This window comes from Oncorhynchus gorbuscha, linkage group LG02 (genome assembly GCF_021184085.1).
Source record: "Oncorhynchus gorbuscha isolate QuinsamMale2020 ecotype Even-year linkage group LG02, OgorEven_v1.0, whole genome shotgun sequence".
Classification (NCBI taxonomy): Eukaryota; Metazoa; Chordata; class Actinopteri; order Salmoniformes; family Salmonidae; genus Oncorhynchus; species Oncorhynchus gorbuscha.
In genome coordinates, this window is record NC_060174.1 from 48,736,037 (window position 1) to 48,749,596 (window position 13,560).

A 13,560-nucleotide genomic window follows, 5' to 3' on the forward strand; every position below is an offset into this window, starting at 1 on the left:
CGGGTGGCGCAGTGTGCGTGAGTGCTTGCTTAACCTGTCTTTCAATTCCCCAGACTGTTAACCCGACAACACGCCCATAAGGAAGAATCCCCTCGGGATCAGTAGAAGCCACAGAAGAACTAAACAGACGGGATAAGGCATCAGGCTTGGTGTTCTTGCTACCCGGACGGTAAGAAATCACAAACTCAAACGAAAGCGAAAAACAACGCCCAACGAGCTTGATGGGCATTAAGTCGTTTGGCAGAACGGATGTACTCAAGGTTCTTATGGTCTGTCCAAACGACAAAAGGAACGGTCGCCCCCTCCAACCACTGTCGCCATTCGCCTAGGGCTAAGCGGATGGCGAGCAGTTCACGGTTACCCACATCATAGTTGCGCTCAGATGGCGACAGGCGATGAGAAAAATAAGCGCAAGGATGAACCTTATCGTCAGACTGGAAGCGCTGGGATAGAATGGCTCCCACGCCTACCTCTGAAGCGTCAACCTCGACAATGAATTGTCTAGTGACGTCAGGAGTAACGAGGATAGGAGCGGACGTAAACGTTCTTTTAGAAGATCAAAAGCTCCCTGGGCGGAACCGGACCACTTAAAACACGTCTTGACAGAAGTAAGAGCTGTGAGAGGGGCAGCAACTTGACCGAAATTACGAATGAAACGCCGATAGAAATTAGCGAAACCTAAAAAGCGCTGCAACTCGACACGTGACCTTGGAACGGGCCAATCACTGACAGCTTGGACCTTAGCGGAATCCATCTGAATGCCTTCAGCGGAAATAACGGAACCGAGAAAAGTAACGGAGGAGACATGAAAAGAGCACTTCTCAGCCTTTACGTAGAGACAATTCTCTAAAGGCGCTGTAGAACACGTCGAACGTGCTGAACATGAATCTCGAGTGACGGAGAAAAATCAGGATATCGTCAAGATAGACAAAAACAAAAATGTTCAGCATGTCTCTCAGAACATCATTAACTAATGCCTGAAAAACAGCTGGCGCATTGGCGAGACCGAACGGCAGAACCCGGTACTCAAAATGCCCTAACGGAGTATTAAACGTTTTCCACTTCCCCCTCTCTGATGCGCACGAGATGGTAAGCGTTACGAAGGTCCAACTTAGTAAAGCACCTGGCTCCCTGCAGAATCTCGAAGGCTGATGACATAAGGGGAAATAACGATTCTTAACCGTTATGTCATTCAGCCCTCGATAATCCACGCAGGGCGCAGAGTACCGTCCTTCTTCTTAACAAAAAGAACCCCGCCCCGGCCGGAGAGGAAGAAGGCACTATGGTACCGGCGTCAAGAGACACAGACAAATAATCCTCGAGAGCCTTTACGTTCGGGAGCCGACAGAGAGTATAGTCTACCTCGAGGAGGAGTGGTCCCCCCCGGAAGGAGATCAATACTACAATCATACGACCGGTGAGGAGGAAGGGGGCACGAAGCCAGTTGGCTCGGGACCGACTGAAGACCGTGCGCAGATCATGATATTCCTCCGGCACTCCTGTCAAATCGCCAGGTTCCTCCTGAGAAGTAGGGACAGAAGAAACGGGAGGGATGGCAGACATTAAACACTTCACATGACAAGAAACGTTCCAGGATAGGATAGAATTACTAGACCAATTAATAGAAGGATTATGACATACTAGCCAGGGATGACCCAAAACAACAGGTGTAAACGGTGAACGGAAAATCAAAAAAGAAATAGTCTCACTGTGGTTACCAGATACTGTGAGGGTTAAAGGTAGTGTCTCAAATCTGATACTGGGAAGATGACTACCATCTAAACGAACATGGGCGTTTTCTTATCTAACTCTCTGAAAGGAATGTCATGTTTCAAGAACCCATGTTCGTCCATGAAACAACCCTCAGCCCCAGAGTCTATCAAGGCACTACATGTAGCTGCTGAACCGGTCCAGCGTAGGTGGACCGACAAAATAGTACAGGACTTTGATGGAGAGACTTGAGTAGTTGCGCTCACCTGTAGCCCTCCGCTTACAGATGAGCTCTGGCTTTACTGGACATGAATTAACGAAATGTCCAGCAACTCCACAATAGAGGCACAGGCGGTTGGTGATCCTCCGTTCCCTCTCCTTATTCGAGATGCGAATCCCTCCCAGCTGCATGGGCTCAGTCTCAAAGCCAGAGGGGGAGATGGTTGCGATGCGGAGCAGGAAACACCGTTGATGCGAGCTCTCTTCCACGAGCCCGGTGACGAAGATCTACCCGTCGTTCTATGCGGATGGCGAGAGCAATCAAAGAGTCCACATCTGAAGGAACCTCCCGGGAGAGAATCTCATCCTTAACCACAGCGTGGAGTCCCTCCAGAAAACGAGCGAGCAGCGCCGGCTCCCACTCACTAGAGGCAGCAAGAGTGCGAAACTCAATGGAATAATCCGTTATGGACCGTTCACCTTGGCATAAGGAAGCCAGGGCCCTAGAAGCCTCCCCACCAAAAACTGAACGGTCAAAAACCCGAATCATCTCCTCTTTAAAGTTCTGGAAATCGTTAGAGCAAACAGCCCTTGCCTCCCAGATAGCTGTGCCCCATTCTCGAGCCCGGCCAGTGAGGAGTGAAATGACGTAAATGCAACCCGAGCTCTCTCTCTAGAGTATGTGTTGGGTTGGAGAGAAACACAATCTCACACTGCGTGAGAAAGGAGCGGCACTCAGTGGGCTGCCCGGAGTAGCAAGGTGGGTTATTAACCCTAGGTTCTGGAGGCTCGGCAGGCCAGGAAGTAACAGGTGGCACGAGACGTAGACTCTGGAACTGTCCAGAGAGGTCGGAAACCTGAGCAGCCAGGTTTTCCACGGCCTGGCGAGCAGCGGACAATTCCTGCTCGTGTCTGCCGAGCATGGCTCCTTGGATCTCGACGGCAGTGTAACGAGCGTCTGAAGTCGCTGGGTCCATTCTTTGATCGGTTCCTTCTGTCATGCAGGTGAAAGAGGACCCAAACGCGACTTAACAGAAACAGAGTTTATTAATGTTCAAAACGGAATAACTGAAATCCTCTAGATTTGTAGAGGGAAAACAACTGGAGAAGCGGCCACAGACTGCAGGTCGCTCTGGCGCAGGCCGTAGGTCGACTGAGACACCTGCTCACACGCAGCGTCTGAAGAAGGCACAAAACACGACAGGACAGGGTGATACACAATCACGGCAAAAAACACGACAGGACAGGGCGAAACGCAATCACAGCATGGAATACAAAACAAGGAACCGATGGAACAGGAACGGATCACAAAGGAATAAATAGGGAGTCTAATCAGGGAAAGGATCGGGAACAGGTGTGGGAAGACTAAATGATGATTAGGGGAATAGGAACAGCTGGGAGCAGGAACGTACGACAGAGAGAAGAGAGAGCATATGAAGTGAGAGAAAAGGGGGAGAATTAGAGGGATAGAACCAAACAAGACCAGCAGAGGGAAACGAATAGCATGGGGAGCACAGGGACAAGACATGACAATAAATGACAAACATGACACTACTGGCTGAAATTATACAAAAGTTCTGGAGCATCACGTTAAGCAATTAGCATCCCATCATGCTTAGGGTCATGTATAAAAATGTGAAATTCTGGAGTGGCAACTGAGACAGCGTTTTCCACCACCATCAACAAAACACCAAATGATGGAATTTATCATTGAAGAATAGTGTTCCATCCCTCCAATAGAGTTCCAGACACTTATAGAATCAATGCCAGGGCACATTGAAGATATGCTGGCAGCTCGGTTGGCCCAACGCCCTATTAAGACACTTGACTGTATATTGGTGTGTCCTTTATATATTAAATATATAAAATACATGATTAAATAGGGGGAAAAAACACATCAATCGCTTTCATAAGTTCTTTAAACAAAAAAAAAGCTAAAATACCAAGATTTCTGAAAATGATGTATAGTGTTTTGGAATGCTAAATATATATTTACAGAAATATTGGTTAAGTAGCTTTTTTTGTTTAATAAGAAAGAGGTTGGTGTGTCTTTTTCCCTATTAATCTTACCATGAGGTTATTTAACTTTGTTTGATCAAAGCATAGATCCAAATGAGGAAAACATGTTACTTGCAATAGGCCTCTGATTATGACAATAATGTATATTCTTTATTTCCAGTTTGTTAAACTATTTTCTAGAAATGTTGCAAAAAATGCAACAATGCAAGATTGTTGAACATTGTGTGAAGAAAACTATGAAATTCTATTAAAATCTCATCGAAATGGATCAAAAGCATGGGAAATATTGTTTGATGGTTTATACATCTGTAATGTAGTCATAATTTGTCTGAAATAGCCAAATTAATGAACATACTGTATATCCGCCTCACTCTCAGAAACAAGTAGTACTGCAAGGTTTTACACTGTGTGACAAATAATTACAATTTTAATAAATAACTGTACAAATTATACATTTGTGACATCAATATTTTAAAATGTATATGTTTAAAAATCAATCAATACAATAACAAGAGAGCAAGGCTCTGGTCAAAAGTAGTGCACTATATAGGAATAGGGTGCCATTTGGGACAAGGCCTAGCTCTGACCAAACACTATAGTATGAGGCTCGATTTATGATGTGTTTAATTGATATGGTAAATATACAGGGTACGAAGATTCCATTCCAGCTAAATAATGGATATATAGCGTTTTGCAACAAACTCAATTGTAATACACATCTTATTCCTATGAATGTAAAAAATCTGAGGACAGTAATATTTTACACATATATAAAGGTACCCATTAGCATTCATTTCTGTGAAAAATTGGTGGATTATTGTTTTTGGAAATAAACTCTTCATTCGTTCCCACTCTCTAGTAATTACCTTCGTGAGAAGAAAAAAAACAGATCGTCAATCTCGCCTTCCTATAGAATCAAAGACAATGCAACAAGTCACAGCTCATCTCCCCCCCCCCCCCTCTTGATATACACTAGCATGAATAATTTATAAGACAGTGCCATGTCTCCCAAAGTAAAAATGTCCGTTATTTTACTTCTCTCTTAACCCCCACTCTCCAGTCCCCTATACCGCCACAGAACTGTCCCTGTTTGTAAACCCCATCACCATACAAACCCGTTTGAGTGGGTCTGTAAGGAGTAAAAGATATAAATATGTCGGAAAAGCCCCACACATCCCTTGTAATTTGGGTCCCATTGGGGTTCAGGGAGCGTGTGATTGGTGGAGTGGCTCTGAATGTCTCCCTTTGCGCCCATGCTGCTTAGAGGCAGGGCCCCAACATGTCCCCTCTTGTTCCCCCACACAGCAAACCCCTTCACTCTCAATTTAAGCCGAAATCTGATGAACCTATTATCACACACACACACACACACACACACACACACACACACACACACACACACACACACACACACACACACACACACACACACACACACACACACACACACACACACACACACACACACACACACACACACACACACACACACACACACACACACACACACACACACCAGACTTAATGGAAGAAAGTGGATATAGTTGCAAGTGATCAATCACCAGGCGTGAACTGAGGCGTCAATGCATTAAGAATTCCCATCGTTTTCAGTCCACTCGCCCGAGCAGAAGATCAGCCGGCATATTTAATGCACAACTCTCGCACTCAATTTAAAGGAACGCGTGACTCATGAGGAATTCTATAGCACTGGAAGAGGGTTACACAGTTGCCTTCCCAGTTCCCACTAATCAATTAGTTACAGAGAACACTCCTCATCCAATTACAAAACATGCTCCCAGGTACAATAAAAAGACCACATCCATTGATTCTCTACCATTAGTTGTTCCTCTGCTTTTATAATTATACCATGCGGATAAAGCTACGGTATGTCCCATTAGGTTGCAATGTGCAAATCGCTAGCTTGCTGTGGTAGACTGTACTGCAGTGCTGCTGGCCCCCTCGGGTGAACGCTGTCAATTGAACGGGATCACTGGAAAGCAAAGCCGCTGTGAGAGATTGCTTCAAGTACGTTCGTCGTGCACTTGTCACTCCGCTCGTCACCGCGGAGATCCAGATTGAGAGAGGCGTCAATGTTTAAGAAACAAGCAGTAAAACAAACACCTGGGGACAATAGGGCCACCGTGGAAACTGTCAACAAAACAGGACAGCTGTCAAATTAGTGGCTTTAGACTGAGGGATGTAGAATTGTTTTGGGACTCCAGACATCTTGAAGATGTGGCCTTTTGCATAATTATTTTTGCTTTTCTAGCCCGGGATATACTTGTACTTACATGATTACATATTATGATTATTCAAATATTTCAATGAAGTATCTCCTCCTCTTGTACCCCGTAAACTGTGTAGCAAAGCATGTATTTTACATTTTCAGCAGTAGTTCAATTTCAACCACAAACCTGCCAAGAAGTGAGATGGGTGTAGACTGGAGCACAGTGGAACATCATAAATATTCTGTATGAGATCTTAGACCTATCAACATCCACCTCACGTCTTGTGGGAGCAACCCGCGTCACGTTTTAGCCAATGAAAGCAGTTGTTTGGGAACTAAGCAGGGGGTTGACTTAGCGGAAACATGCTCACTTGGTCCACGGTTGGTTTGAGTGGAGCTGGTTGTTAAGCATCGTGGCTCTTGTTACCTTTTGGGAACACACTCGATAACCTCTGAGGCTTATATAATCCCATGTTTCACCTCTATTTTATATGATCTATCATTGCGCTCACTCTCTCCGTCTCTCATCCTCCTCTCTCTCTCTCTCCCTCCCTCTCTCCCTCCCCATTCACCTTTCCTCTCCCACTAAGAGTTCCTGAGCAGGAGGCCCCTTGTTCGGATGCACACCGAGACTCACACAGTTTCCAGCCCAACAATGAAAGGAGCTTTCAGCAAGGCTGGTTCCAATTCAACTGTGATAAATGAGAAGATAAGGCAATCAGTGCACACCATGACACTGTGTGCAGCTAGTTAGGCACACTTTGAGACCACTCAGGTGTGCTTGTGAAGCCCTACGGTTGGGGGAGCCTTCATATATAAATATATATATAAATATATATATATATATGTAACACACACCCCTGATGGTGGCCACTTTATTCGGTTTTCTCCTTATCATGCTCCTCTTTTTGTGTGCAGCAGGCCCCACTGCGTCAGTGGTATCTAAAATGCCTGCAAACCTGGACCGTAGGTTGTTCCTTAAGCAGCACCAGAGGAGACGTGTGGATCAGACCAGGGCAGAGTGGACTCATCTGCCTGTGCGTGTGTTTCTCCTGATGGTGCAGTTTCCCTGTTGGATGGCTGTCTGCAGATTTCCCTCAACCTGCTGCGGGGGGGCCACTGTGGGTGTCCAGGGGGGGGGGGGGGAGTTCAGCCCAGACGGGGTCAGGCTCTACATCCAGGGGGTCCTGGGGGCCTTGCGGGCAAGGCTGCGGTCGACCAAGACACAGGTGAGAGAGGGAGTGAACGGACTAGGAGAGAGAGAGATTCAGCTGCACCACGTTGCCATGGTTTTGGCCTTGATTACTGTTCTATTGTGGAGTGAACGTGACGAGTGTGACTGGATTACTGTAGGTGAACCTAGCAGTGTCTGTCTTCCCTTTCATGTTACAGCTCCTCTCTTTTTTTCTCCTGGGTTTTTGTTTTATTCTGGGCTTGTTTCTTTTGCCTCATTGGTTTCCTATCTCACAGGTAATTCCGTCATTTTGTCCTCCCACCCTCCAAATAGAGCTGCCTTCCTTGACTGTACTGTATGTAGAATAGCGTAGGTAAACGGAGGTTTAGTGGCTTACAAGCTGAGATGCTAATACTTTAAAATATGATTACCTCGTAGATTATTTTGGCAAGGAAGGTCAGGGAAAAAAATAATTTACATTGCGTGATGGAAATTAGGTGGATTTTAAATTTGCTTAATCAACCATTCAGTAGCTCTTCTGCAAATCTCCATGCAATTATGATTTTACTTCTTTCAGAGGAGAAACATTATTCATTGTGAATGAAAATATTCAGGGTATTTGAGATGAGTTTCACTTGCGATATAAGTGTATATATTAATTTCCATTCGTTTGGCTTTTACACAGGGTGGTGCAAGTTCAAGGGTCAGGGAAGTTAACGGTCAGAGTAGAGCCTTTCAGATAGGAGTGACTCATATTTTAGCAGATTTATTTCAATATTTGGATTATGGTTGCAAAGATTCCAGAGTACCTTCATCAAACAAAATCACAATCAACACATTTCCCATACCGAAATATGTCAACGAATCATAGTTTGTTTTGGCTATCCCTCTAATTTTACAAGTGGCCCTCGTCTCAGCTCCTTGGAGCACCACAATGACTGACAGACAGAGGGACATGCAGGCAAGCAGACAGACAGGACTTCCTCCTTGTGTCAACCCTGTTGCATTTTCTTTCCAGTTCTGTCTCCAGTGTGACGGGGAGAAAAAGAGGCCACAGTCTTGTTTTGAACATGTTTATGCCAGGGTGTGACTGTTTGGGAGTGTGTGCGTGTGAGTTTACGTATGTGTCTAGTCATCCATATAGTGTGTGTGTATGTACATGTTTGTAGGATTTTTTTCTTTTTTGAAATGAGTTAACACTTTTGGTGATATGGGCTGTCCTCTCACATTAACATTCCATTACGATACGGCTGGCAATGGAGGCTCTGAGACGCCCGGAATGCCATTGTGGGGTTTGGTGGGTAATGTTTGGGGACAAACAGGCCCACAGTGGGGTGAGTGTGAAAGGGCCTGGGCTCTGACGCTGAATGGAATGGGCTGGGGAGGACCACCTCTCTCAGGCTGGGGAGCTGTCACTCAATGCTCCGTTCTCCAGGAGGCAAAGAGAGAGATATTGAGAGGGAAAGGGAGAGAGGGAGGGGAGGCAAAAGAGACATGGTATTCCGTTATGTTTTCTCACCCTAAAATATGACCAAAAAGGTGCATCACGTAGACCTGTGAAGATGGTTTGAAAACAGGGTAGTCTCAAATCGTTTATTCAGAGGAAGATTACAGGTGTCTTGGATTATTCGAGCATACACAGTCCCCTTACCTGTCTCTTATTTTCAAATAAATGCCCTTTCCCTCTTTTCATAAGTCCCATAGAAATAGTTTACTTTAGCTTGTCATGTATATTATCTTGTCCCAAGTTCATCTTTTTAGTCCTAAAAGTCTCTTCCTGCGGTGGTGTCCTTTTTACTGTCCCTGTCGTCATACGCCAAACCCTGGTGTGGAGCTTAATTAGCAAACCTATTGGAGGAACGCCGGCTGGAACTGCCGCTAGCTCGTTAGGTATCGAAGTGAGAGATCGACAGCATCAGGCTGTCTTAAACTTCTGACAGGTCTGAGTGCCCCAAGTCCCCACGCCGATTAAATGAAGTGAAAATTGCATTCTCGTCTGGCTTGATATGAAAATGGAATTTGTGATCATGAAATATAGGCTACACAGTTGTCACTTCTTAAAAAGGTGTCGGCAGTTTGCTTCAGTGGATAAGGTGAATATTTGCCGTGACAGAAGAGAAGGGCTTTTGAGAGAGAGAGGAAAAAACGTGTGATATATGTGATCAATGAAAGACTTCATCGCCTCGCGCTTCCTTTGGTCTTGTCGTGAGAGGGTATAGATCTCGGTCTCTAAAAGTGTCAGTATGGTGTAGGACTTTTGACGCCGCTTACATGACAATACTGCCACCTAGAGGCGATAGGCTACACAACAGAAACTCACCGTCTGTGCGAGACAGCTGCTCTCTTTCTCACTTACTCTTCACCTCGAAACGGACAGTAAAAGACACTTGCGATGTTTATGTAATGCTCCTGCTCTTAGCATGTTTTGTGAATTCTTGAATGGCTTGTTGTTGCTTCAGGCATCAGCGTGTGGTTGGTAAAAGTGATTTCGCTTGGCCTGTGAACAAAGCGTAGAGAAACATGCGTCAGAATAGAGACTTCCTTCAGTCACTATTATATAGCCATACAACATAGAACACAATGGATTAGGACAGTCAATTTAATCTGCCGTTGTAATGGACTTTTATAATGCTCTGTTGTATCAATGAGAGCTGTGTTATTAGATGAAGTCTGTAAAGAAAATCAAATATATGTTGCACTTTTTCCGTCAGTCATCAAGTCAAGTTCTCTGGGGCCGAGCATGAACTCATTTCACAGGAACACAGAGGGTTTGTCAGGTGGTGAAGTGGCCACCAAATACAGACGACTGTGAACTCAGCCATCCAGCAACGGAATCAGGGCAAACACACCTCATTCCATCTGATCCCGTGATTAACCCAGGTGAGAGAGGTGGAGAAGCAGGCCAGGCAGGGAGGCTGGGAGCGGGTCTGAGCAACATAGGAGCTTCAGGAAACCTGATTTCCAAGTCCAGGAACAAAGCTCAGCTGGGCCAACCCTGTAGATGGGCTCTGGTGCTTTGAAGATGAAACGGAAGGTATTTGGGCCCTGTGCCAACTAGCTCACAGTTCACAGGTCACAGGCAGGGAAGCAGCATCCTCCACAGTGTGTGGGAGAGGATGGAGCCATTGATGGTGTCTGTGGTTGTGGTGGGTTTCTGGGGCTGATGGGGAAGGGCTGAGCGGTGGAGGCAGGTTAAAGCCGAGGCCCGGAGAGGGCTCTAGGTTTGATTAGGGGCCATAGGAACCCTGGTGTTATAGGTAAGGAAGGCCATCTGCTCGGAGGGACCAGGCTTTCATGCCACCATAGAGGGCAGAGACAAATACACAGGACAATCACATAGAATGAGATATCAAAGGAAGGGAGCTGGCCAGACATCTGCCATTTATTGTGGCAGCTGAGTCCGATGTCTATATAAAGAATGATTATACAGTACACAGCCTATAGTCTGTTCTCCACGGTGTCCTTATGTAGTTGTATTTTGTAGGATCTTAGGTTGATCTATATGTTTAAAGGCATACAGTAGATCATGTGTGAATTCCATTAAAACCAGAGGACCCTCTCTGGCTGTTGTAACATGCCACATCTTGTGGTCAGTGGGCTTTGTCACTAAACAGTCATGGCCTTGTAGCCCTGGTCAGAAGGAATCGTTCCGGGTTCAATTTTCTCCATACACGTCCAGCCTGGTGACGGCTCCACTGTGAGAAGAGGTCGGGGGCACAGAGGGTCTTCAACTCTTAGTGCCAAATGTCACATCCACTCCTTTTACTGTGCGTCCCCGGGCAAAGCCCAACCAGAACAGCACAAGTGTTCCTCCTCACAGGCCACCAACTTATCTTAGCTCTCATTTAAAGGGTTCAAGTGTCTACCTGAAGGGGACATGTGAACCCTCCCTGTCTAAGATTATTATTATTATGTGTCGCCATCGATTCATGATGTGCATTCGCCATTCTAACTAGCACTTCTGTTGATACAGTGTCGTCAAGCTCTGAACCTGTTGTACAGTTGCATCAGATATGCTATCCTTCCTCTTCTGGTTCTGATATATTGGGTGGCTTTATCTTTGTCTTTGACTGTAGACTTTGTGTGGCCTTGCCATGCTCTGTCAGATATTCTCTCCTTCAATGGGAAAGGTGGAAAGGTGGCAATGGATGTTCAGAGGTGGCATGGAGACCTGGGTTCATGGTATACACTATATATATATCATGGTATACACTATGTATATATAGTGTCAGCAATGGTATGCACATGGCCAAACGTATGTGGACACCCCTTTAAAAGAGTGGTTTCGGCTATTTCAGCCATACCCATTGCTGACAGGTGAAAAGAATCGAGCAAACAGCAACGCAATCTCCATAGCTAAACATTGGCAGTAGAATGGCCTAAATGAAGAGCTCCGTGACTTTCAAAGTGGCACTGTCATAGGATGCCATCTTTCCATCAAGTTTTGTCAAATGTCTGCCTTTCTAGAGCTGCCCCGGTCAACTGTAAATGCTGGCATTGTGAAGTGGAAACGTCTAGGAGAAACAACGGCTCAGTCGTTAAGTGGTAGGCCATTACACAAGCTCACAGAAAAAGAGCTCACCACTGAGTGCTGAAGCATGTAACGTGTATAAATCGCCTGTCCTCGGTTGCAACACTCACTACCGAGTTCCAAACTGTCTTTGGAAGAAACGTCAGCACAATAACTGTTCGTCAGGATCTTCATGAAATGGGTTTCCATGGCTGAGCAGTTAAGAGTGATGAATCACACTTCACCATCTGGCTGCCAGGAGAATGCTACCTGCCCCAATGCATAGTGCCAACTGTAAAGTTTGGTGGAGGAGGAATAATGGTCTTGGAGTGTTTTTCATGGTTTGGGCTAGGCCCTTGAGTTCTGGTGAAGGGAAATCTTAACGCTACAGCATACAATGCCATTCCAGACAATTCTGTGCTTCCAACTTTGTGGCAACAGTTTAGGGGAGGCCCTTTCCTGTTACAGCATGACAATGCCCCCGCGCACAAAGTGAGTTCAGGAATGGTTTGTCGAGATCTGTGTGGAAGAACTTTACTTGCCTGCACAGAGCCCTGCCCTCCACCCCATCGAACACCTTTGAGATGAATTCAGACGGTAACTGCGAGCCAGGCCTAATCGCCCAAAATCTGTGCCCGACCTCACTAATGCTCTTGTGGCTGAATGGAAGCAAGTCCCTGCAGCATTGTTCCAACATCTAGTGGAAAGCCTTCCAAGAAGAGTGGAGGCTGCTATAGCAGCAAAGTGGGGGACCAACTCCATATTAATGCCCATGATTTTGTAATGAAATGTTCGACGAGCAGGTGTCCACATACTTTTGGCCATGTAGTGTATCTGGTGGATGGCAGCAAAATGTCAGTGTGCACAGAGAGCAGAATAGTTGGAATGCATGAGAAGATCACAGTCAGTTCCGAAGATCTATTCCTATACAATCGTTGTATGGAGACATTTGTTCAACTTCACTTCTTTTTAAGATGGGCTATGTGTTAATAATAACTCTGAGCCAGGCTTTTGACAGGATGTTGGAACACCTTTCCACATCAGGCTATTTGTACACTCAAAGTTGTAAGACCTCCTGTCATGTCAGTCGATAACTTACAGCAACCCAAAATCTGAACAGTCACCTGTGAAGACGCTACTGTTCTTTCTGTCGAACATAACAACCCAGTTTGATGCTGCTCTCCACAGTTGAGCCAAACTGATGTTCTGTAAACTACATGTCACACCTCCTCGTTGTTCGAGAGAGGTCAGCTTCACCGTCATTTCAATCCCAAGTAGTCAGCCTCGGTATTGTCCGCCTGGACCGGCATGTTTTAAAAAAAAACTCTCAGCAAACTAACCATGATGCAGATAGCAACTAAACAACACCCATCTCACTTAGAGCACACAATGAACATTACAGGAGCATACTTTTCTTTTCAACTGGATATTAGAGAGTTCGTGCTCCAAAGAACTGCTATTTAGATTCTTATAGTAAAAAAAAAATAGCTCTGTTTGCATTTTTACTTAGTGGTATCAGTCTTAAGATGTGAGAAGGGGGGTTTCCGCAGGATCAATGTCAGGCTGTGGGGAGGCCGGCCCAGCGGCCCACTACCATGCTGTCTAACTGGAGAGGGACATGGGGTGCGGTGGGGAAGTGACGACCTCTAATTGCACTCTGTGGAGACTTAACACCCCGCGGAACTGAATGAAAGAAAGCGC